This window comes from Leptosomus discolor, chromosome 1 (genome assembly GCF_034619465.1).
Source record: "Leptosomus discolor isolate bLepDis1 chromosome 1, bLepDis1.hap2, whole genome shotgun sequence".
Taxonomy (NCBI): Eukaryota; Metazoa; Chordata; class Aves; order Leptosomiformes; family Leptosomidae; genus Leptosomus; species Leptosomus discolor.
Window position 1 is genome coordinate 99,587,011 of NC_141391.1, and position 24,970 is coordinate 99,611,980.

The 24,970-nt window shown below is 37.1% G+C and overlaps 1 protein-coding gene across 2 annotated transcripts in view; it reads left to right on the top strand.

Moving 5' to 3' along the window:
• DSCAM (DS cell adhesion molecule) overlaps positions 1-24,970 on the top strand; it is a 405,653-nt gene that overhangs the window by 265,787 nt on the left and 114,896 nt on the right. The gene's annotated exons all lie outside the window — the stretch shown is intronic.

Sequence of the window (24,970 nt, forward strand, 5' to 3'; positions counted from 1 at the left end):
TAGTGGAAGTGCATGCATGATCTATTGTTGCTTATTTTTATATTGCAATGTCATCAAGAGTTGGGCCTACATCTCACTAACAAAGATTAAATAAACTTAAATCAAGAGAGCATTGTAAAACAATAGTGGGATGTAAATTAAATTAGTGGGTATGTGCAGTACACATGACTATTTCCACTTCAGAAAAGCTAGCATTTGTAGTACTGTGTTTTCCCTTTCCTTTTTCCTTTCCCTTTTCCTTTTCCCTCAACTCTTTTCTCTGTGTCTAGTCATGCTGGCTTTAAGGTACATCTCATTTACAGAGTAACCATGTTCCAGCAGGATGAAGCCTCAAGCTCAAAGAGGACGGTATTCTTGTGTCTCACATAATTTTCTGCTTACACCCACTGGTTCTTCTTCCTCTTCCTCCTCTTCCTCACCGTCACCACTCTGCAGACCTCACATCTCTGCCATCACTTTCTCCTTTTTTTAAAAATCCTTTTGCATCCCACATTCATTCTTCTATCTGTCCATTTCAGAGTTTCCCATTATTATTCTCATATCAGTTTAGGATTTGCAGAATGCTGTCTGAAGAGCAGAAATAGTGGACAGAGTCTTAAATTACAATATTTCTTCTTACATATCAGGGGTCCTTCTGCACTTTGAATGACTTAATTACAATCTTTTCCAGTACAAGAACTATGTTTCAAAAGGTTATTCACTGTTTTTTATTATTGAATGCTGTCACAGGACTGGCATGATGATTCTTTATAACTTTTCTATTTATTTATTTATTTATTATGGCTGATTGTGGCTGATTGGCACTTTCTTTAATTTGATGTAAAACATAAATTTTGTATTAAAAAGGAAAGAAAGAGACAATGAGTTATAATTAAAAAAATTGTATTTCACAATATATTAAAAACTATGTAGGATATAAACTGCATTTGAGTATCAAGTGACACAGATGTCAGATAAGTTACATACATTTTTCTGTATAATTCTCCCATTGTAAAAGAAAAATGTAAAAAAAATGGTTTATATGCAAATATTTTATGATTTGGATAAGAGTTTATTTCTTTTTAAACATAATATCAAATGTCGCTATTAGCCAAAGACAATCTTTCACAACTGCTTCCATCAGTGCAATTTAACCTTTTTTTGAAGCAAGTAATTTTACCTTCAGATATAAAGAAAGTGTCATTTTTTGGTAGTACTTTCTTTTTCTCTTCAAAATAGTTTTCAAGAATTGAATGATACCTTTTTTCATATCCCTCTGTGATATAATGGTACTCAGTGTAAATACTGTGTACAGATTCTGTGATAATGAACATAAAAACAAAGATTAAATTTACATCTCAGGGGCATAGAAAAGGAACAGAAAATGCAAGGTAGGAAGAAGAGCTGTCTACAAGCTGAAGATGCTCTATAGAAGAAAATTTAAGGCATTGCTTCCTATAATCCTTCCTGCTGTGCAGGTCAGGTATAATCAAAAGAAAGGATTTGCAAATGCAGATTTTCTTTCAGCAATCTAGATGTATTTTCTTTGTGGGAAACAGGTTTCCTTCACCCTAGTTTATGTTCCTAACGGTTAAGATTCAACCTCTGCATCAGCATGTGAGCTCCCATCAATGTTTTCGTTCAGATTTTTGTTTGGTATGTGATGCTTGAACATACCTTAATCTATCGAATTTATGTTCTTGGGAAAAAAAGGAAGTGTCTGCTTATGGCCACAACAATTGATTTCTGAGTGTCTTCACGGTATAGATAACTAAAGAAGCATGGCTCCATTTTTAGATAAATCTTATTAGGATCCTGCAGGGTTAAGGAATGAATTGATTTGGTCTGTCAAACCAGGAGATAATGAAAGAATGAGCTCTTACTGTTGGCCCAATTACTTATGATTAATCTAATCCAATTCTTTTATTTTTTTTAACTGTCTCCATCAGGCCGCAGAGTAATTAGTCTTACATTCACTTTTTGTTTTCTTTTCCACTCTGAGTTGGAATGTTTGATCATGCAGGAATTGCATTGTCTGGGCAGTATGTACATCTTTATGACAATTTTACCTTCTCTATCATTGTTCAGTGCTTAGGCTCCACCTGGCAAATTCCTGGTAGCCCCTGGGAAACAGTGTCATGTAATGTAGGTGAACACATGACCAAATTCAGAAAAGAGACATTTTTTTTCATGGAGGGAATAAATGCTGTGATTCCAACCACAGTTCTTGATTTGTGAAACAGTATTTTCCATTAGAATTTTTATCTTGTTTAGGAATGCGCAAACCCTCCTTCTGACTTTGCAAAAGACTAAGCAATAGTACTCATTAAAAATTTAGATGTTTATGAAAATTGCTCACTGTACACAATTATCAGAACTGTCTATGCAGGTACAAGTAGATCCATGTGGTTGCTATTGTGAAATTATTTTAGCTGTGGTAGCTGAGTCTGCACCCTGGCATATTCCCTTGTGCAAGCCGATGTGTTCTCAAGCGATCAAGGAAACAGCCAACTGTGGGAAGGTGTTGGCAAAGACGTTGTTTAAACTCCGTGCTTTTACAATTGAAAATTCTACTGAAAGTTTCTCTACTTCATTTTGTAAAATACCACGTGATGGCATTATGCTGTAAAAGTCCAGTGAGATCTCTTTCTCTGTTTGATCTATGTAAGTTAATGGCCTTAGTTACCGATGCCTCTGTGTGCCCATGTGCATGAACATGTGGGCACTCACATAAACGTGTTCGATGTTCACCTAAAAGAAAGAATGCAAAAAAGGAACAAAACCCATCCAGATGTGGTCAGATGGTATGAGGTCTTCCTGAATGTACTTCTTATGCTGTTTACTTAGCTGTAATGCAGCTTTCAGAGAGACACATCAAGTGATTGATCTTTGGCTGATTGGGTGGAAGTGACTGACTTCAAATCTTTGTAGCAAAAAGCAATTACACATCTCATTTTTTATCATAAAAAAAAATTAGAGTTATGATGGGAATACTTCCTTCATTGAGCACAATTCTTCTTGTCTATGATATTCTTATTTCTTTTGCATTAAATTTAATCCCTAAATATGAATTCTCAAAAAATGCATCCTAAATATTATGTTCCTAAAGCCATTTCTTCATTCTTGAAGTAGAACCCTGACTTATAAAAATAGTGTATATAAAATTGCCTTTCACATAATAAGGGACATGCTGAAACATGCTTAACAAAGATGATGGCTATCTAGGAATTTAAACATACGTTTCTAGGAGTGGGTTTGGGGTTTTCTTGTTGTTTCAAAATTCGGCTTAAACTTTTCAGAAAAAGTCTGTGCACATATACTGTATGTCATGCTCTGTAAGTATGTGTAATCAAGCTCCAACAAATGTTGTAAGTCTTTGGAAATGAATAGTAAAGCAGCAATTGATGTCTGCAGTCTGACTTTCAGTCAGCCTTGCAAGTTCTTTCAGTTCCATTTCCCCATTCTGAATTTTTCTTGTATTAGTTAAAATAAACTCCTAAATCATATCATTGGTACCTAACAAGAATATATTTCTACTAGTTGACATGCCATATTGAGAGATAAGTACCTGAGAAACAATCCTGTTCTCTTACTTCCACCTCTTTCCTCACAAAGGACAAAGGTTTTCAAAGTATCAAATGCCTTTTCTGAAAGTTAAATGAGATAAACTTGTGACCACAAAATGAGAGAGAAAGAGACAAAAAAAAGAACACCTCAACAGAGCTATTACATAAGTACATTTCATTGTAAATCTTCAGAGCAGTAGAAAGAACATCTGTTAGAGGGTTATTTTTTCCTGACTTTTAATTCCTAGTCATTGATTTTGGTAATTGCACACATGTGCATACACAATAGTGCAGCAGGATTTCGATTCTGTGGTCTTATCTCAAAACTAGCTTTTAAAATGAGTGCCTATTACTGTAAGTGCTCCATAAGAAAGCAGTGCTATTTGCTATTTTTGTCTTACTTTGCAATGCAGCATAACTGTTGCATTTACAACTGGTACAAGTTGGCTCTTTGCCATGCACTTAGAGCCATAAACCCATACTTTCAGCAAGGAAAACCTCCTGCTATCAGATTTTTAAGTGATGTCTTAACAAGCTGAAATACTGAAGAACAGACTTTTCATAAGTGGTTGCAGAAAATCCAATTACTATTTGCTAAATGCCCATCTCTGAGATTTAAATAATAGTTAAATGAAATGCCTAGCTTCTAAGAAAAATGAGCATGCACCTAAATGGTGAGGAAGACCATTACAGGAGTGCATAGCAACTCAGGAATTTTGCTGACTCCGTGTAGCATCTGTGTCTGTTCCCAGGCTTATTTCAGGGAATTCACCAGTGGAGAGACAGATGTGAATGAGGACTTCTGAGTTTTGATTGCTTATAGTGAGCCTTGCCTTTCTGATCTACTTTGATTCAGCTTAGTAACTGCAGAATAACTCATTGCACAAAGGTGCTAACATTCTCCCTTCTTGGCCTTAAGCCTCTCACTATGAAACTGGTAGACCTCTCAAAATGCTTAAATAGGTAATAAAAAACTGAGGAAGGAGAGAACAACCTGGCCAGAAGGAATAAGACTGGTATTACCCACTATTTAGCTTGGCTAGGATGACTAGGGCTGCTTCCTTGTCTGTGATCTGCTTTTAACCATTGATATCTAGTTATTTCACCTGTTAAGGTACAGTAGCAGAATAAATCAGCCTCTGTTCTGGATGAAGGGGCTCAAATGTACAAACCAGTGAGCATGGATGAGCCAGTGGCTTGGCAACTGCTGAGCTGTGGTAGGTGTCCATGTGTCTGCCTAGCACGGGGGGTATACAAAGTAATTACTCAACATTTTAAAAGGTGAAATTTCCTCCCTTTGCTGTGGGGTAGGCATGTGGACATGGGCAGTTACCATGGCTTTGCTGGTACACAGCAAGTTCTTCAGATGCTACGCTTAAACTGTGTATTTACATTGTTATATGCATATACCAATATATATGCATGTTGTCTTCTGCAGTTCCCAGTAAGTTCCTTAGATCTTGTCCATATTCAAGATTATTTCCACTTTTGCTGATTATTCTAGCACATTCCAATAGTAACATTACTTAGCTGTATTACTATGAATCTCTTTCATGGACAGTTTTTCTGGAGCAAGAGTTGACTTTTTGCAGCTTAGTTAATTTTACTTTTGAAAGCAGGGGCCACGTGAACATACAAATGAAACCCAAAACATAAACCTGAAACATATTCCTCTGTAGCTCCTGCAGTTGAATGAGTAAGGTGTATGTGTGAAATGTAGGAGCTTGAAACCACCAGGGACCTAACTTGGGCCATCTAGGGATAGTTTTACCTGGAACACACAGGAGTAAGAGTACTTTTAGGGGATATATCATGTGTCTCCAGCTTGCTTATACCAAGACAGCTTGACTTACCATTGCATTAACCTGTGTCTCACGCAGTGTGATGTAAGCTAACCCAGGGAACGCTACATGTATGCTGAAATGCGAGTGACCCCAAGGAGTTACACTGTTACACCGGAGTAACTTACTTTCATGCTTTCATGCCCAGAAAAGGGAAAAGGGAGATTCACACTGTATGAAGTGTTGTAAACTATCTAACTAGTTCAAGTCAGGGGGGATCTGTGCTATTTTTTTGTCTCTCCCCATAAAGCTAGCAGGAGGGTTTCCCCAAGTACCACTGGATACCTAGGCAGATGTGTTTGTCGTTGTTGAGATAATGATCTGGAGGGGGTTGCTTCTTTAATTTTTCTACTCCAAAAAAGTTTAAGATATGGACTCTGTATCCATTTAATTTGCATCATTGTATATTTCAGCAAAATAGTAAGGGAGAGTGAGGACTCTTCAGAGTCTTTGTGCAAGTCACGTAATGTTTTATAAGTCCAGCATGCTCTGTGTGTACCATGTGATGATTTCCCAGCAAAAATTGCCTGGTTGCTTAAAATCCAATTTCTTCATACAGCAACTTTAAAGGTCTCCTCTCCTCTCCTCTCCTCTCCTCTCCTCTCCTCTCCTCTCCTCTCCTCTCCTCTCCTCTCCTCTCCTCTCCTCTCCTCTCCTCTCCTCTCCTCTCCTCTCCTCTCCTCTTCTCTCCTCTCTTCTCCTCCCCTCCCCTCCCCTCCCCTCCCCTCCCCTCCCCTCCCCTCCCCTCCCCTTCCCTTCCTTTTTCTTCCCTTCCCTTACAGTTTCTTTCTTAATACAAGTGGAAAACCACTTTTATTTCCCTGTGGAGGCCAGGGGAGAAAAAAAATACACAGTTGTATATCGACAGGGGACTTTGCACAGAAAAGGTCATCATGATTACTGAAAGTATGAGGAAGAGCATGTTTTTAGATGTGAGTGTCTCTTGTAGTCATATATATGCATACATTCTCTCTGCATATATACATGTCTATGCATGCACATACACAAATATGAATGATGAATGCAAAAGTAACTTCATAGCACCACTTGACGTATTGTTTCCATTATTTTCAGGGAAAATATGTTTTACAGCTAAATTTTTTACGGTATTAAATGCTAAGCCAGTCTGCATAGCATTCAAAAGGTATAGATCTTATCTGCTGGGAATCATCTTTTGCCAGCATGTGTGCCTCAAACTGTTGAGTCAAGTCAGAGTTCTAAATTCACAGGAAACTCTGACATCCCTGTTTTGACTATGTGAAAATTTTTCATTTGGTTTTGCTTTTCCAGAGTAAAGCCTGTGATTACTTGCAGTAGAAAAGCTTAATAGGTTTTCCTTGATTGCCTCTGTACATCCACTAGTTTTGTATGGGTATATGGATTTTATTTCTCCTTTTGGAAGCATTTTCTTTTAATGTGTTGTTATAAAGGATGTTATAATCAATAATTATAAAAAATACAGCAGTTCAAAAGTTAAATGAATAATATGTGTATTGCGGACTTTGACTCATAAAAGATTCCTGTAAATCAAGTCCGAGAACTTTCCAATTCTTGAGATTTGCTTGGAAGAAAAACCACACTTGGTTCTGAATCAGGAGCTTTGTTTAGAAGGAACAATCATAATCTGCTTATTTTTAACATAATCAGAACACCATTTTTCAAAGACAGCAGTATGGGTATGGAACATACATATACAAGTACAGATATAACATCTTTATTAGAGAGAATGACTTAATGACTTCTGAATGTTACTCCTTTATTATGTCTCATGTCAACTGGTGTCAATAGTGCTCCAGTTTACTGTTCCAGAAATTCTGATTTTGCATTTCTTGACTTTTCAGATATCTTGTAGTTTATGTTATGAAAACACAATTGTTATTTTATTCACTTTAACTTTAAAGTTTAACTTTTTAAGAAGTATAGTGCACACTGAAGTAGATATAGTGATGATTATTCGGGAGTTACATAGTAAAAAGGGGTACTTGTATGTACATATTTAGTGTTTCAAAACACAGAGCAAAGTTAATGATGCATATAAATAGTTATTTATGCAATATACTCATATAATCTGTATGTTCACTCTGTAGAAACAATATGTAAGAGGAACAGAAAAGTCAAAGATACTGATAGTGTATAGTTACGAAGCAGCTGGACAGGAGAGGTATCCTTGAATCTTCCAAACTCTCTCCTTCAGTGCCACAAGAATAGAAAATGAAGTGGTATATCTCAAAAAAACCAGTTTGTTTATTTTGTTTTGCAGGAACATATCCCACTGCCCCTATTCTGGAAAAGCCTAGCTAGTGCTTCATGCACCTTTGAACCCCATTCAAAACTTCTGCTTTTGGGGCTCCTAGAGGAGCAGGTCTGCTCACAGTTCCCCAGCTCCCTCCTGTCTTAATCTGTCTGGAGGATTCAGCATGATCCAGACATCATCAGTTGTAGCTTCTGCAAGCACTCTGTTTTCAAACATCTTCACAGGGCTTCAGTCTCATTCTAATCTCTTTAGACACATCGTAGGCAGTTTTCCTGAGGACTGTATCTGTGGCTGGTTCGAAATTTCATTCACTCCCGGCTATTTTTGGGTGGCTGTTTCTGCATGCAAATATTACCATGAAAATATTTTGTGTGCCCAAACACAGCCTTCTGAAAATTTGAATAAAGCAGAAAAGCCTTTGTGGGATTTTGCTAGCCTTAAGGGAGAAGAATAGATTATCAGACTTGAAAACAAATTTGGGGGGTCTAAATATATCTAATTTTTTAGGAAGCTGTAAGCATTAAAAAGCAGAATTGAGTTTGTAGCAAAAGCACAACAGACATTATACTAAAACCACGGTATGGCTAACATCAGGACAGCAAATCGTCAATTATATTGGCAAAAATTTGATGGCAAAAATAGATTGTATTTTACCTGGTCAGGAGGATGCCCATTATAACAGTGAGGGTTAGAAACTATTAAGCTTATATAAGAAAGCATCACGTGTCTGAACTGTCTTTAAGACAGTTTGCTTTCTATGTGGCATGGAGACAAGGATGTAAGAAGTGTGGTTTTCTGTCTTATGGCTTACAGGAGAACGAGGGACTGGCATTAACCACAGTGGGTTTGCTATCTACATGTCTTCAGCTTCATTGTGTTAGCTATGCAGACTGATGAACTGTAATTGTTTCCTGGCTACCGTTGGTAGGAGATAGGGTGACAAAGGGTTTTGGAGCACTGCTAGGTTCCTGTTTCTCTCATTGATCTCTATAAGAACAATCATTATGATAATGATTCTAATCCAAGCTTCTGTAATATAACTGAGAAATAAATGCTTCGTGGTTAATATGCCTCAATTAATGGGTCACCCCGTGTAGCTGCAGCAGGTTGCAAGTAAGTAGCTTTCAGGATCTGAGCCCAAATGATTATAGGTTTTCCTTCCCTTTTTAGATGAAATGGATTCATAAGCCTTACTCAAATGAATCGCTCCTGTAGTCATTAATTATAGTATACACATGTTAATGACATCATTATCAGGAGATAACATAATGTCCCAAGGACCACGTGTTACAGTTGTTTCCTGTGCAAACAATTGGGCTTGATAACACAGCCTGTCACATTTTGTCAAAAGAAACCACATGGTGTCTTGAAATGATTGTGAAATTATCATGTGTCACAGCTATGTATGTCATAAACAATACCATCATGACTGAATTTTTCATTAGCTTCTCGGGTGAGGGATACTGAAGAGAACAAACAATTAAGATCCTGAACATCTCAACTGCAGCACATAACGCAGCACTGAATTGTTTAAAGCATACCCTGTGACCAAAACAAAATGCATTAGTCATGAATTGAGAATATGCATAGTAAAAGATAATATTAAGGACCTTGAGATATTTTTTTTTCTTGTTTATATCAAACATAAACAGAAAGGAATATTTTTTTGCTAATATTCTACAGTATAGCTCTCTTTTAGCACCTCCCTTTTAGCTTGTATGAGGACTGGATAGTAAGACTGTAGGAGAGTTGCCAGTCTAACTCTTATTTTAGCAGATGAAATCTTGATCAAGTGAAAGTCAGTGACAAAGCTCCTCTGGACTTCTACAGGACCAGGATTTCACCCATGTGGCCTATCGAGCTCCAGAAGTGTGAGTGATCTCACTTACACCCCTACTGTGATACTGCAACATTTTCAAGCCTGTGGTCGGCACATGGGTTTTGCAATTGACAGTCACAGGAACAGAGCTGCTCCCTCTTGCCTCTATCCGAGGCAGCAGGGCCAGTGGGTGTCCCACAGCACTTAACTACTGAAGCCTTCCTGGCTTTGCCTTTGCACAGCTCCATTCAATAAGAAAGACTGAACTCCTCCTTTTTGTTATCTATGGATTTTGGCAGTGTTACCGTCTTTTAAAGTTTTCTTTCTGAACTATGAAAGTGGCAATTTTTTGAGCTATATATTTTTTGTTTTCCTGTTTTTCTTTTACTAAACTGAGAAACATGATTTTTCTCCTTCTGGAAGTAAGCTGTGAAAATTGCCAACAGCCATGGGTTCATCAGGCAAGGAAAGGTTGAACAATTTTCCCCGGGGCTGTAAAGGCTGCTTTTGTATGGCTGCCAGGAGTTATCCTCCTCTAATGTTGCCTTCTCTGTAGGGTTATATGGGACCTGTTGACAAACAGCTCCTTAGAAGAGCTGTCAATATCATCATCTTCCAGAGCTGTGCTTTTTTTAATCCACAAGACTGTATCTTTAGATGCTCTGATAATAACAATAGTACTGCTTTAGTCACACAGTAGTTAACCATCAGTAACAAAGTAGATGGTGACCCAAACTTTATCCCTAACCATCAAATTTCAAAAAGTGTGTGCTCCTGATGCCAGTGCTACTTTATATGAAAAATACATGTGAGCCAACTGGACTTCCTGAAGCAAGTCCAAGATATCTGACATGCACATATTTTAAAAAATTTAAAGTTAAAAGACTAGTCTCTAAAGCAACATCTTAGTTTACATTTTTATACTCTGTGGTTCTATGTGATCTGAAAAGAGAGGGAGAAAACTATCTGAGGCTGCTCTTGGATGATATCTTTCTTTACTAGTAATAATGACATGAGAATTTCTGACAGATGACCTGTTTTTACACTTCCTGAGACGTTTCAATAAGATTAAGATAATGATTCAAATTCCTTTCTGTTTTCACCTGATTGGAGTACAAAATCTTCCAATGTCTCCTACAAAACGAATTACTCAGGTTTACAGTCTTGCAGTTACCAGCTAGATCAGCCCTGATACATGCAATAAATTACCAGTGACCCTTTTTTCACCTTTTTGCCTGAAAGTCCCATTCTCTGCAAAGGACACCATCTAATTAAAAAACACAACAGGGGCCTGCTCAGACAGGAGGGTAGACTTAGAGGGGGTGAAGCTGTGTGACATTAGAGGGATTTATTCTGGCAAAATCTGAGGCAAGGAACGTGAGCTTTGGAGAGAGAGGTGTAAGATACCAGTGAGATTTATGAGGGACTGGCAGAGCTGACAATAGAAACTGGAAGAGTTACTGGAGCTGCCAGCAACTTTGCAAGCTTTTGGAAAGAAAATCAAAGGATTATTTTTTGTTAGCAGCAGTATTAAAAATGTATTTAACTGACAGAGGGCTGAGAAGGCTTTTCGTTTCTTCAGTGCTGCAGATATGATTGCTTTTTTTTTTTTTTCTTTCACAGTTCGCTAGAGTTCAAGTTCTTAATGAGCTGTTTGTTGTAAGACTAGTTCTGGGCACTCTGTCTCTTGGCTGATGCTGCTCAAACAGAAAGAGTGAAGCACACAGCATAAATACAGGAACATTACAGGAGCCACACAACTTCAAGAAGTTTCCAAGTTATCCCTGGAAAACCTTTGTGAAATATGAATTTGGATCTTCTCTAGCTCTGTAACTACCTCAAAAGACAGCAAACATATGCCACATGTTATCTGTAGAAATAATTAGCTGTCTAGATAATCAGGGCATATTTTTAGGAAGACCTTGTGTTCAGGGATGTTCAGCAATTTTGCAAAGCAACTTGAACACCTAGAAATAAAGGAAAGAAAATAATGACATCTGTCAAAGAAGGTGGGAAGTAACCTTCTAGGAAACCTTAATTTTGCCACAGAAAATAGAGTAAAATGAGAATCCTATGTGGCACTGAGGAAGCCTAGTCAAAAGACCAGTCTTCTTTCTTGCTTCATTTCATTTACTATTTTCTAATCAAGAGCATGATCAAAAATAAGGCAGAAATAAGAGAAGTTGCATCATTCACTAACTGCATAACCTTTAGCACTGTGTACCTCCTGTACTAAAGGAGATCTTACCTTGTGGAAAAACAATGTTTGTGTAATTAAAGAACTGTCACCAAACATGATCACAACAAAATAGGATACTGTTTGGAAGTTTCAGTTATTTTGTTTATTGATTTTTTTTGTCCTTGAATTTATCATTTAAAATGTTTCTTTCTTAATCCATATAAGATTAATCCAGAGAGAATATCTTACAGTTCTGGATGTACTTCAATTCTTATATATTTTTTAAGTCTATTTAACAAATAGATTCTGAATACTTAGTCTTTAAGATAGACTTCTGTCATTCAAGTTGCAGGATTCAATTCTAATGGAAGATGGAACAAACTCTTTGAGCCAATTGCTGGATCTGGAGATTTGGACAAAGCAGCCTGGTTGAATAGTCCCCCATTTTCTTTCCTAGGAATTGAGGGAAAAAAGCTGTTGTCCAGAAGATATCCTGAAGGTGTCCAATGTGATCAGTGACCCACTTACTAGAGGGGAAAGAAAGAAAAAAAAAAATCGGGGTGGAGAAGCAATCTGCTTTTACCACCCTTTTCCTTGCATAAGTAGTTGAGATGATGTGGGAACCTGGGGTTTTTGTCCCAGTTTGGAGTTGTAGTTGCAGCCACTTTGACAGTGGCAGCACCTACCTTTTTAGAACATTCATATTCAGTTATTTGTTTGGCATCACACTAATATTGTCTTTACTTTAATTTATCTTACTGGTAAGGAAAGTTAAAAAGTCATGTCATTTTTCAGCATCCTTCAACTGTGAATTCTCAGTGAAACATTATAGGACAGAGGCGTACCACTTCTTTAACAATAAGGGGTTTTTCATGCCAAATTTCAAAGAATAGTCAGATTTTCCATCAGTCAACAGAAAGCAGAAGTGCAAGAGCTTCTCAAGGTAAAATCTCAGGATGTTTTTTACAGGTCCTTAGATAATATGATAAATCTTTCATTACAAGCGGCTACCAAAAAAAAAAGCTATGTTCGAGAAGTTATTTGCAGAGGAGAAGGAGCATGGGTATACAACACCAGATTGTGTCCTGCCCATCAATCTTGCAGCCTGTTTTTAGCAAGAAACCTAGAAGCATTTGTCCATGGGGAAATTCATTAAATAAGAAGCTGACTAGAAGCTGACTAGAAATTAGTGATAACTTTACTCCATGGTAAATAAGAGATTATTTATAATAAGAGATTATAAATATAAGGTACTGTAACCATGTGCATTTTATTTTACTTGGCAAAACTGTTCTTTCAGTTCCTCATAGAATTAAAGAGTCAGAAATGTATTCTTAGGTGACCACCAGGAAATTCATGTCACTTAGAGTGATTTTAGCTTTATGAATTTGAGTGATTGCATTAGTATTTTTTGGCTGAAAAAAAGATTCAGTTTTGAGAATTTTCATAAATTTTCATAGTTTTTTTTTCCTTTTCTGTCAGGTTTTGCATTTTGAAGTTTTTTGTAAGCCTGTTGGTCTGATTTTTGGACAAGTTCAGAACTGTAATATACATTTTTTCTTCTCCCGCTTTCAGTGTTTTATGTCACCGCTAACTATGAGATATCATTTGGTGAAATCTCCTGGAGTGGGTGAGGAGGCAGTACCGAGTTTTAAAACAAACTGTACTATTTCTGTGCTTATATCACAGCCCTTACGAGATAAGTAGCTCTAACTATTGCTTAATAGAGGGTTTCTACAATTAAAAAAAATAAAATTATCTAATTGGTTAAGCCATTGATGCTGTGTCTAATTAGTCAGGTCATGCAAGGAACTGAAGAGCCTGTGAAGTTGATAGTACCAAGCTATGTCTTTTGCTTCTTAGACAGTATTTGAAATCTGTCTGGATTTATGGTGAATGAAGTAGCATTATTGTCTGAAAAGCGTTTGGTGCTCTGAATCCAGTTTCATAACAGAGACAGATTAACAAGAAGAGAAGCTTGCACAGCAGCTGACAGCTTTTGCATTTGTTTATGAATAAAATAAACAGAAGAGTTCCATGCCATACAGGCATGATAGTTATGAATGATGGCTTGCTGAAAATTATGAATTCATTTCTCTGTATAATTTCCAATGTTTTTGTGGACAGAAAATTAAAATGTTAGATATTTGCACAGCAAACAGTTGAAAAGAAATGCTTAGAAATATTCGGAAAGTTCCATCCATTGGCTCCCCACCAACAGGTTTCACACATAAATGGAACCATGTGCTGAGGGACCAGACTAGCCATGGCTGACTATGAATTCTCCCAGATGTCTCAGGAAGGTGGTAGTAAAAGCTGAACCAGGAGCTGTGGAGCTCAGAGCTTGATCCCACCCATGGGGACAAACCACAGGTGCACTCAGGGTCCTCTGCTTCATCACAGAGGGATGGGAAATCCTGAGGCCCCCGTTTCAGCCAGAGTTTTCACCATTTTCAGATTACTTGTTTTGGAGCCGAGGACATACAGGCCGTCCTACTTTCACAGCTGGGAACATGAAAGCTCTGATCACTCCTTTCCAAGCCTGAGCCACCCACCCAGTCTGCCGGGCAGCGATGCACACTATTTCTGTGTAGTCATAAAAAGGGAGAGTGTATCCCAAGAAATAGTGGTTAGATGTGATGCAGAGAAATTATTTTCAAAGCGTTCCTTGGCCATTTTACATTTTGATGTCCTTACAGCCAAGTTATAAGCTATACGTGGGATGAGTATTTCTCAGTCTCTGCTACAGGAAATATTTCATTTTGCAAATAAAATCAGGTATTAATTGAAGTAATTGAAGATCATGAACTAATAGTTTTAGTCTGTCTTGTTTTGTTTGTGTTGTTGACCTTACCCAAGGCTGTGTATATAGTGAAATGTCTGTCATGCTAGAAAAACAGAAAATGGGGAGGGAGAGGCTGAGACATGTAGATTCAAGGTTATGTCCTAAAATATGCAGTGATCATTGACTACATTGCATACTCCGAGTGTTTGTAGCCTCTTTTTTCTCATCTTTTGACCAGTAATTGAATGCTGAGATAATAAACCCTTTTCAGCAATTCCTTTTGTCAAAGAGTCCACGTTCTCATAAAAAGGTTCGGGTAGAAGAAATGAGCTGTTCTCTGACAAAAAAAAATGACAATCCGAAGTCCCAACAGGAATGGTTCTGCAAAGCTACCTACAAGCTTACAAGAAACTCTAAAATCCATCATAGAAAAAGCAAGACCATCGCAAGAAAACCTGAACATAAAACTTCATTGTGTATATGACTAAAAAGATTGATATATAGTGCATAAACCCACTCTATTCCATTTTAGGTGATTATTCCTTTTATAACAGAATATAACTATTAAAAAATAAAAGCAAAGCCCAGAATCACCAAATCAGCACTTAAAACTCCTGGATTTCCTAAAGTCAAACTCTGAATGAAAATAACTTAGTAGTTTAAGTAGCAGGTTTAGAACTAAATACAGATTTTGTGTATGACTGTGTATTTCAAGGATATGATTAAAAAAAAAAATATTTGACAATCTAGTTAAAAAATGAGTAATCAAAGAAGTATTTTCATATTGCCCCTGTAAGTTGCTGCTTCTTTTATCATATTCAACACCCATCGTATGTAACATAATATATAATATCAAACCATGCTTAGAGATATGACTTTCTTCTTACTTTGCTTGTGGTTACATTATCACCACTGTCATTTTGGCCTCTGCTTATGTGTGTCCATTCTATATGTGGAAGAGGGAATGGGAGTTCCTATTCCTTTGAAACACATTTTAAACAAAAAAAATAAACCACGTCCTTTGAACTGCTTATAACGTTCATGCTGTGGGAAGGTACTGTGGAGAAAAGTGACCTGCAGCCCTATGCCACATTCTTTGTTCATGAGATGGATGGCTATAATTTACTTCTGCCTGAAACACTAGTATTGACGATGCCTTTCCTTGGCTGAGGGGTAAAAATGGTCTCCAGAGAAATAGAAACATTTTTTTAAGGATGTATTGAAAAGAGAAATCCACCAGACAGCTGAAGGTCAAGGGAAGAAGGCAATGAGGGTTGCTTTGTCTTCTTTTCCAGGTAATGAAATAGTTTTCCTTATTTGACTCCATGGAAAACATTATTTTTTTCCTCTCTTACTCACTCAGACACACATGTATATACACGCATGCAAGTGCAAACACACACATATCTCGACCTCAGCTATATAGGAGGACCCCAGTTATATAGCAGGACACTGTCAACATTGGGAACAGTGGTGTAAAATTTGGCTTTAAAAGCCCTTTTGAGCTGTTCTCTGGCTCAAGGCTGGATGAACATATTGGCCACTCTGAATAAGCCAAAATAACTATAACCCTGGTTCAAATTAAGGTCCGCATCCTCTGGCCTTAGGCATTTGGGTATTGGAGCCAAATTGTCAGCCATTGCTTTTGTCTGGAAGCTTTATTAATTGTTCAGTGTAATAGACCCAAAACACTCAGTAGAAAGGCCTAGCCTTTAGATTTGATAAAACACTGCAAAGACATTATAGCAACGAATGTAAAAGGCACAAAAAAATCCCCAAGGGGTGTCCTAATTTTAGATTTATTCAAAGTAAGTGAGAATTTCCTTTCTGATTTTCTGCTGTAAGAGCTGCTGCTTATTTGTGGGTAAATGTAACTCATGGAAGTATTATACTGAATGTCTTTATTTTAGAAATATTGTGTTTATCTAAGCCTTTTTTTTTTTTTTTTTTTAACTAGTAATTCCCTCTTTCCATAAAACCTGTATTAGAAAAAAACGTTAAGCATGCAAGTTAGCTATCAGCTTTTCCTAGATTCTGCAGTCTTTCAAATGATTCCCCACTCTTCTGGAAATTTTCTCCTTTTACTGACCAGTTTAAGAGATCTATTTTCCCCGTAGAAGCTGCTGGCATGCTGAGCAGCAAAAACAGAAAATAGATCTCATAGTAAAAAATAAAAGACAGAACAGGTTAGGAATCAAGTTTGTTGTTTTCCAGCAACAAGCAGAGCTAATACTCTATAGATGGTCAGACCATTCCCAAATCATCCCCAGATGGTCTCTGTGACAAGGGGCAGAATTAGAATTTTGACTGGAGAAACCAGATAGATGTCCATTAAAATAAATGTCTTCAGAGCTTTTTATTAGGAACTTATTCTCCCTAGTTGAATCTCCTTTTCTGTTTTTCTTGAGATAGTAGCGTTTATTGACAGCCTAAATCTCCTTAGTTAGGAGAATGTAGACTTTAAGATCAGACCTTTAGCACTGGATTTCTCTGACTTTAAGCTGGACTTCTAAAGGTTGGTTGTAAAAGTCCATGCAGCTCACCCTGAGGTCCATTTATCCTCAATAAGAAGCCGTTTGTCATCTTTAAGGCAACATGAATGGCCCTCTGGAAGTTCTTGTTTCCCCCAAGGACTGCTACAGAAGAAGTAATCATTTGACTAGCTGAAGGCTTGGATGACTAATTTTTAGCCACTGGAAGTTAGGTTGAGATGAATGCCTCTGACGGGTTCTATGAGTGTGCTCTACCTCCATGCACAGACGAATGCTTTTGTTTATACATGCAATGTAATAACATCTTTCTGTTAGTATTAATATGCAGAATATTATATATATTGTTTGTGTTAATGTACCTATATAGAGAATGCCTACATAAATATAGAGTTGTGTCTTGCTGATTTTAATATATTTTAGTTCTGTTTCCATCATCAGAATATCAGATGCTATTAGTCTACCTGCATCTATCCAGACAATAAAAACATAATTCACACTGAAAGGCTAGACAAGACTAGGTCTACCAGAGCTTTCTTTCTTATACATCAGCAGATAGTATTTCATGGCTTTTTAGCTCAGAATTGAGCTGTTATAGACCCAAGTCACTGTGCTTAAAAGTATACTTACTTGCATGAATGAGCAGTGAATGAAAACCATTAATGTCCCAGCATGCACTGCTCACCAATACTCATTTTTGTTGTAGCCAGAGTTTCTTAGTGCATTTCTGCTTCATTTAAAGCCGTCAATACCTCAATTAGTGCTTGCTTCTCTTCCCCTGGGAGGGACATTTACACATGTCACTTCACAGCCTCCAAAATCTAAAAGACCCATGGGAACCACTGGGCCATAAAATGTACCCTGATAAAAGCTTGTGTTTTCCAGCGACTTTCTGCCCTCTTTTTTTTTCTTTTAAACTTGTAAACTGTTCGGGTATTTTTAATGAAAGGGCTCAAATGTTAATTTTAAAGCATAACAACTTGTAAGAAAACAAGTAGTCTCCCATGCGATTCTACAGACTCTAGTTTTTACTGATTTGCACTCAGTAAGTCACAAAAAATTACAGCAGTGAGCTTTACAACTGCGATAGCAGTAACCCTCTCAATTAACATTAAAACTTGATGCCATCTTGATGGCAGACTGAATTCAATTTAAGATCAAAGCATTGGAGAATTTATCTAAAATTATATATTGCTAGTTTTAACTATTTAACATTTCTGCTCTTTCCAGCCTGACTTTTATATAGGGTGATGAATGATCATAATTTATTTGGAATTGAAAGTGGCCCAAAAAATTTATACTTAATGGAGATATGTTTTTAACACTAATTTTTATGCATCCATACTTTTTAACAGCGGCCATGATGGTAATACTAACATTGCCCGTTAATTTCTTGTGGAGGAAGATGTTTTTTGTTTAAGTCTTAATGAATTGTAATTACATACATGCCAATGTAATTTTTTTATAGATCTTTGATCACTTATCTTTGTTTTGACAATTAGCCAAGCTTTGATGAAACAGATTTTCCAGTGCTTCATGTAGGTTACCATAGCTTGTCACAAATTTCCACAGGCTTTTACTATAACTGACTGCAGGGAACAAAACTGTCAGCTTATCATTTCCCATTTTCTTTCTCTTGTTTGTTAGGAAGTGCACTTAGACAAAACGGGAATTGAAGCTGCATGGCAAAGCAAAAGAAAGTCACATTCATTTCAGAACCATGTCAAAGTCAAAGGAAAGACCAAGAAACATAAGCAGCTGCTGGTCTCGTGTATCATTTGAAGACAGCAGTTTGCACTATACAAACATAAAACTAATGCAAGAAAAGACCTCAGGAAGAGGAAAGAATTGCCTTTGTGATTTGAGAGAAAAGACCTTTTCTATTTTATTAATGTGTCTTTTGGTTAAAATTCATAGTTGTCATGCAAAATAAATCAACTTCTTTTCCTATAATGTGACCTGAAACCGCTTCTGAGTGAATAAGATATGAACCCTAAATGTTCACAGCCTTTACCCTGACATATTCAATCAGATCATGAGGCTCTGGTGAGGCTGCCAAGTGCTCAAGACATCATTGTCATTCTTATTAAAGCCTAGCATCAAACAAGGCCTGTTCTAGCTTGGAAACACATGTTTGAATAATATTTATAATTGAAGTAACTTAATTTATATCAGTGGAATAGCTGTCTGAAATGGTATTTTAGACTGTACAGAATCCTTATTCATTCCCACTCAGTGAATTATTTCTTTTTAGAATTTTTTTCAAATGTTACTTTGTATGGATGTCCTAATATCCTAATAATGCAGTTTTTACATACCACTAAGTCTTTTGTTTTAATATGGGATTTGTAATGCAAACTTAGGTAGCTGGGACATGGACTGGTCATATCTGTGTTTAATTTCTCTCTATTATTTATATACTATGATCCTCATGGACATCACTCTTCACTAAATATAGACATAAAGATGCAGCTTCTGCTGTGCGCAGTCTCTTTTTCCACAGCAATACTTTTTTCCGTACTGTTCCGTCAGAAAATTATTTTGCTAATAGAACTGCTAATGAAGTTCTTGCCTATTGCCCAGAAATCCATTTATCTAACTGTTATTAATAGAAGAATACAAAAAGCTACTAGCATTTCTTTTAGACCATGTTTGGGGTAGAAAGTAATTTGATATGTTTTGCTTTGTTTTAAAAATATTTTCAGGAATATATTTATCAATAAATTTTCTGAATTTATTTTGTGTAGACTCCTGAAACTAAAGCTGAGCAAATAATTCAGTCTGTCAGATTAAATAATCAAATTTTTATTTCTCTCCTCAAATTTCTCAGGTTTATGTGTTTGAAATTATTTTTCCTAGTCTGGAACCTCAGCAGCAATTAATTTCAAAACATTTGCTTTTTGAACTTGCAATTCATGCCATATTGATTACTTATGTAATCCATCCAGTATTATTACTATTTGAAAGTTGAATTGCTTACACAACAAATTCTTTACTAATTCTAAGCAATACAGTAAAATATTGTGTTAAAAATTCACTTTCATGAAATATTTAAATATTTTAAATTGAATTTTTAAAATGTTTGTCCTAAAGAACATGTCTCTGAGGAGATTCACAACAGATAAACAAGAGTAGATCACAGACATGAAGCTGATTTTCAAAATCAGTGACTATTGGTAGAAAATAGTTGTCGTTAATTATACGTCCATTATTTTTGTGAAAATAACTTGTATTCATAAAGATAGGATGCTTACTTTTTTCTTAACATACTTCTTTCACCTGTTGAGACATGCAGGGTTTTTTTCTGGTCTTAGGCACCTCTTGAGGATGAGGACTAATAGCATTATTTTCACCTGCTGGAGAGGTCCGGTTTTACCAAGGAACTGTGTACTTAAACTGAAGTATTTGAGCAGTCCTATTGATTTGAAATTCTCGGTTAGATTCAGGACACCAGTTGAATTCTGAGAGAGGCTACTTAAGTAAGCAGTAATGTCACTTATCAGAAAGCAAAAACTGAAGTTAAGAATTTTAGTAACACACTCACTCCTGGATGTCTATTAAATTTGAAAATAAATTAACTAATAGTTATCAACTAATTATAGCATAACAGCTAGTCTCTCTTAATTGTAAGGAATGTATTTGCATGGGCTTTCTTTGCCTGTGCAAAAGTGGACTGAGGAAGAGGGAATTTGGTTTTGAGGGAGAAAAATCTCATTTGTCACGGTCAGAAGAGTTTTCTCACTGTTCCTGACCAGCACGAGAGGACATGCTGAATTCAGCTTAAATGTTAAAATGGATTTTTAATTCGTTTTTTTTTTTTTCAATATATATTCATTTCAACTTTAATGCTGTTTTCTCCCATCACAACTCTTATCCTCATTCATGACATTATTTTTATGCAAGGGTGTTTAAATGACATCAAAGGGCTATAGTCCTCTGTTCTAGAAGCTGTACAAGAAAAAAACAGCGCTCATCTTCCCTCACTACAGCACTAGCCTGCACATCCCTGCAACTGAGCAAGGCATTGCAGGTTCCTGAATGATCAGTGCAAAGACGAGGCTTTTGTGGGGCACACTTCACCTGCTTAGATGAACAGCACTCTCTAAGTATCTTTCTTTCTATTGAGGAGGTCTACGATGCCTAGCTTGGCATAGATACTTACAAGATGAATCCCACTATGGTGACAGACATTTCTCCAAACTGGCCAGTTCAAGGATGCTCCAGTGAAGGAGCCAGTTTATGTGAGAGGACACTCTGCCAGGGCAGAGATCTTCAGACCAAGAGAAACAGAGACATGGTAAGGCATGTTGATATGGCAGGAGTCACATCACTGACAGAGTGCAGGACATGTTTGTTACTGAGCACACTCTCAAATTCTCACTGTGTTCAGTTATCTCCAGATCACTATATCATTATATTTGTGTACCTGCTGCATCTTTTCCATCCTCTTTCTCAAGAGTAACTTGAATCTGCATTAATATTTGGCTATGATCAGCAATCTAACTTTCAATACAGCTCAGAACACCATTGTACAGTGTCACATGACATCTCCCCATCAATTGTAGTGCTGGCTGTTTCGTATTCCTCTCTTCTCACCACAGCCAGGTTGCTAGAGAAAGAGCATTTGGAGACCACAGGTAGCTATGGTTCTTAAACATACTGAGAACTTCAGTCAGTCTTAGAATCATTTATGAATGCTACAAGGCTATTTAGTGTTCAATTACAAATTAAAAGATAGAGAAGCTTTTAATTCGCTTTCTTCCCGTGTGCTATTTCCATCTATGAGCTAAAAGAGAGAAAAAATAGTTAGTTCCCCCCACACACACATAATTTTTAAAATGAATGTGAATTTTGTTTTTCTACTAATTTGTGAAGGTTTATTCTAAAAGGATTCAAGCTCAAGCTTCACCTAACTTACTATAGCCTCCTTATTCTGGATAATGAGACTAGTCTTTGTCATGGTAATTAAATGTTTTCATTTCTATTTGCATTCGTTTCCTGATGAAACACTCAGCAGAGAAAATAAAGTCAGATTGAGTAGTTTTTACTGAATCTCAGGAAAGGTCCACGTTCAGTTTTCTTCAAGAGTGGCACAGAAGGTTCTTGTTTTGTCTGAGCCAGTTTTGTGTTTCTTAAGAGTAACCTTGACTGCTGAATTTTGCACTTTGATTTTTAATGATGAAGTTTTAATGCTATAAAGCAATGAGACTACTCCTTACTGGTTTGCCACAAAGAAAGGGGAAAACAACAGGTTGACCTGGGAAAAGGAATAAACAAGACAGCTTTCCAAATGGAAGCCCAACTTTAAACAGAGAAATCTCCTAGATTAATGCTGTTGGCAGCATTATGCATACCTTGAAAATGGAAATCACCATAATCTATAGACTGTACCTTCTGTTTTATCTAGTTTTGACCAACAGACCTTTAACAATATCCTGGATCGCATGGCATGCTTCAGAGAAAGACGTGGAGAAGCCCAGAGAGGAATTTGGTTAATTTGTCCCAGAGGGAAGCCTGCTCCAAAATCCTGGAACTTGATGTTATGCATTCCTTGAACATGCACAGCAACATGCCCTTCCCTTACAAAATTCTTTTATATAGATACATATCTTTACTTGTGTGTGTATATAATATATATTTGAAGAGATATAAAGGATACACACACTTAATATGGCATCTGAATCATCTTGGTATATTTCTAAATGCCTTCATTTTTTTTTTTTTAAGACATCCTGAGGGAATATCGCATGCATATATAGTACAGATTTAGTTTGCTTATTTACAGTTTTCTAGATTATTTTGTCATTAAAGAGACAGCATATTTATCTCAGTTATTTGCATCAGTAATTTGATTAAAGATAGTTGGAGGATGAAGAAATACGTTGCTTAAAATATCCTTGGGAATGTGGCTTTGTTACCAGAAATCTTTTGACACAGAGGAAGATGAAAAGAAGAGCTTATGGTTTAGGATCATTGGAGATAAACTGTGAAGAGTAAAAAATCAGCTTTGGAGGAAGGGAAAATATTTAGCTGTGAGGCATTGCTATGGCAATAAGGAATCTGTGTGGAAGATTATGTGAGAGGAAGGGAAGGATAAGCAGGGATAAAGCTGTATCTGAGGAATAAAGTCATCTTTCTTTACATGTTTTTATTCTGCTTTTATTAAGAAAGTTTGTTGGGAAAATATTGAGCTTCATAAGCTAGTCTCTGTTTTTTAAAATTCAAGCAAGATAGTCACAGTGTTTGGACTGGCACGGTCACCTATCAGGGGACTCTTGGTAGACAACTGTTTAGGAGACCTGAAAGTGAGGAAGGAGTCTCTGAGATGGGCTCCTCAAGGTCTATGGGATTTTTAAAAAAAAATCCGAACATCCCGTTTTCTCTGGGTGCACACTGTGTGCTCCTACTGTGAAGCAGGAGGAGGGTAGACCTGTCAGTGCAAGGCTCACCTGCTCTGAACTCTGAGCCCTCCTGCCTGGTGGCATGGGCACCCCAGGAACTCAGGTACCTCTTGGGGAGGCACACGGTACCCCTCAGCTCCCAGATGGGCTAAGCATCTTCTCCCTCTGTCCCCAGAAAAACTTGGGACATTATGGAAGGAAGGAAGAAAGGCGGTGGCTCAGGCTAATGATGGTAATATGGACTCCTTAATAGTCTGCCACTCATTTCAATTGGGTCTCTTACTGATGAACAAAATGCATAAAAAGATATATTGGTCTATTTCACGTGTTGCAGATGACAGCAGATATGTTCAAGTGCACATATCTGCACATATAGGGCCAAAAGGCCTGTAGCTGCATAGACCTAGTACCCTCGCTTCTGTGTTAGGAAGCAACAAGCAGATGGCCACAAAAAGTGACTTTCTGAAAGTAACCTCGTTGCGGGTACTGGTACTTGGACAGACACCAGATAAAACTGAAGCTATTTTCATTCTCTGGAAGATGGAATCAGACTCATTCTAATTTTCTGTTCTGATTACGCATCATTTCTTCTCTTTGAATGCCCCTCTTTGACAAAACTCATCGGTACCTAATATCCAAACAGTTAAACAAGACGTATTTCAGCATCAATGTATATCAGTGCCTAAAGAGCCTCATGTCTCATGCAAGACCTTTCTAAGAGTTCTTCCTGTAATTAAATCTCATTCATAACTCTAACTCATAGCTCCACAGCCCTGTTAATTTTCAAATTCGCTTGTTTTGGTTCAGGAAGCCTTTAAACAGAAAGGCCTGCATCCTGACATATTGTCGTATCCAAGCATCAACAGCTCTGGCATGTGAAAAGGTCATGCCACCAAACATTAATATTTCAGAATAGCAATTATACTAATTCATTTGAATAAGGATTTTTTTTTTGCTGTCTTGTAGCAATAGATGCAATCTATGCAGGAGGAAAGACCGGGAAGGCCTCAAATGAGGTCCTGCACCAATGTTATCTTCTTAAACTAGAGACCCAGAGAAGTTCAGATGGAATGAGTGAGTTGTTCTGAGGCAAGTGTTTACATGTAAAATCAAGGAGAGTGGGGCTATTGCAGGAGGCAGCCCTGGAATGAAAGAGCTTAGAGAAGCGACTCTGTTGCCAGCTCATATGCTTTGAAAGGTGTGGACAGGTTCATTCAGAAGACAGCAGTTCTGTGTGCTTTCCAGGGCTTTCCAGCTTCTCCCAAGCAGGGAGAGGGCCAGAACTGAAAGACAGGCTCATGGGCTTTGATTTTTCCTGCTCACAAGTGCACGGAAGCTGTTCATTGGTGGACAAATCATATGGGAAGGAAAGGACAGAATACTGAGGACACCAAAGAGACCATCCTCTTTCAAAAATGCCATGTTTTGAGGGGTTTGCAGTAAAACACTTTGAGGGAATTTTTCTTCTTATTTCCAGAAAAAAATTTATTCCAAAATGTGAAAATAGTTGGGGTTTAAGCCTATTCTTGCTAGCAAGAGTACTTTTTCAACATTAGAGTTTTTTAAAGTCCTGAATGATTAATAAAAAATTATAACCAAACTGTTCTGCAAATACTTTCTGAATACAATAAAAACTCAACTCTAGCTAGGTTAATTG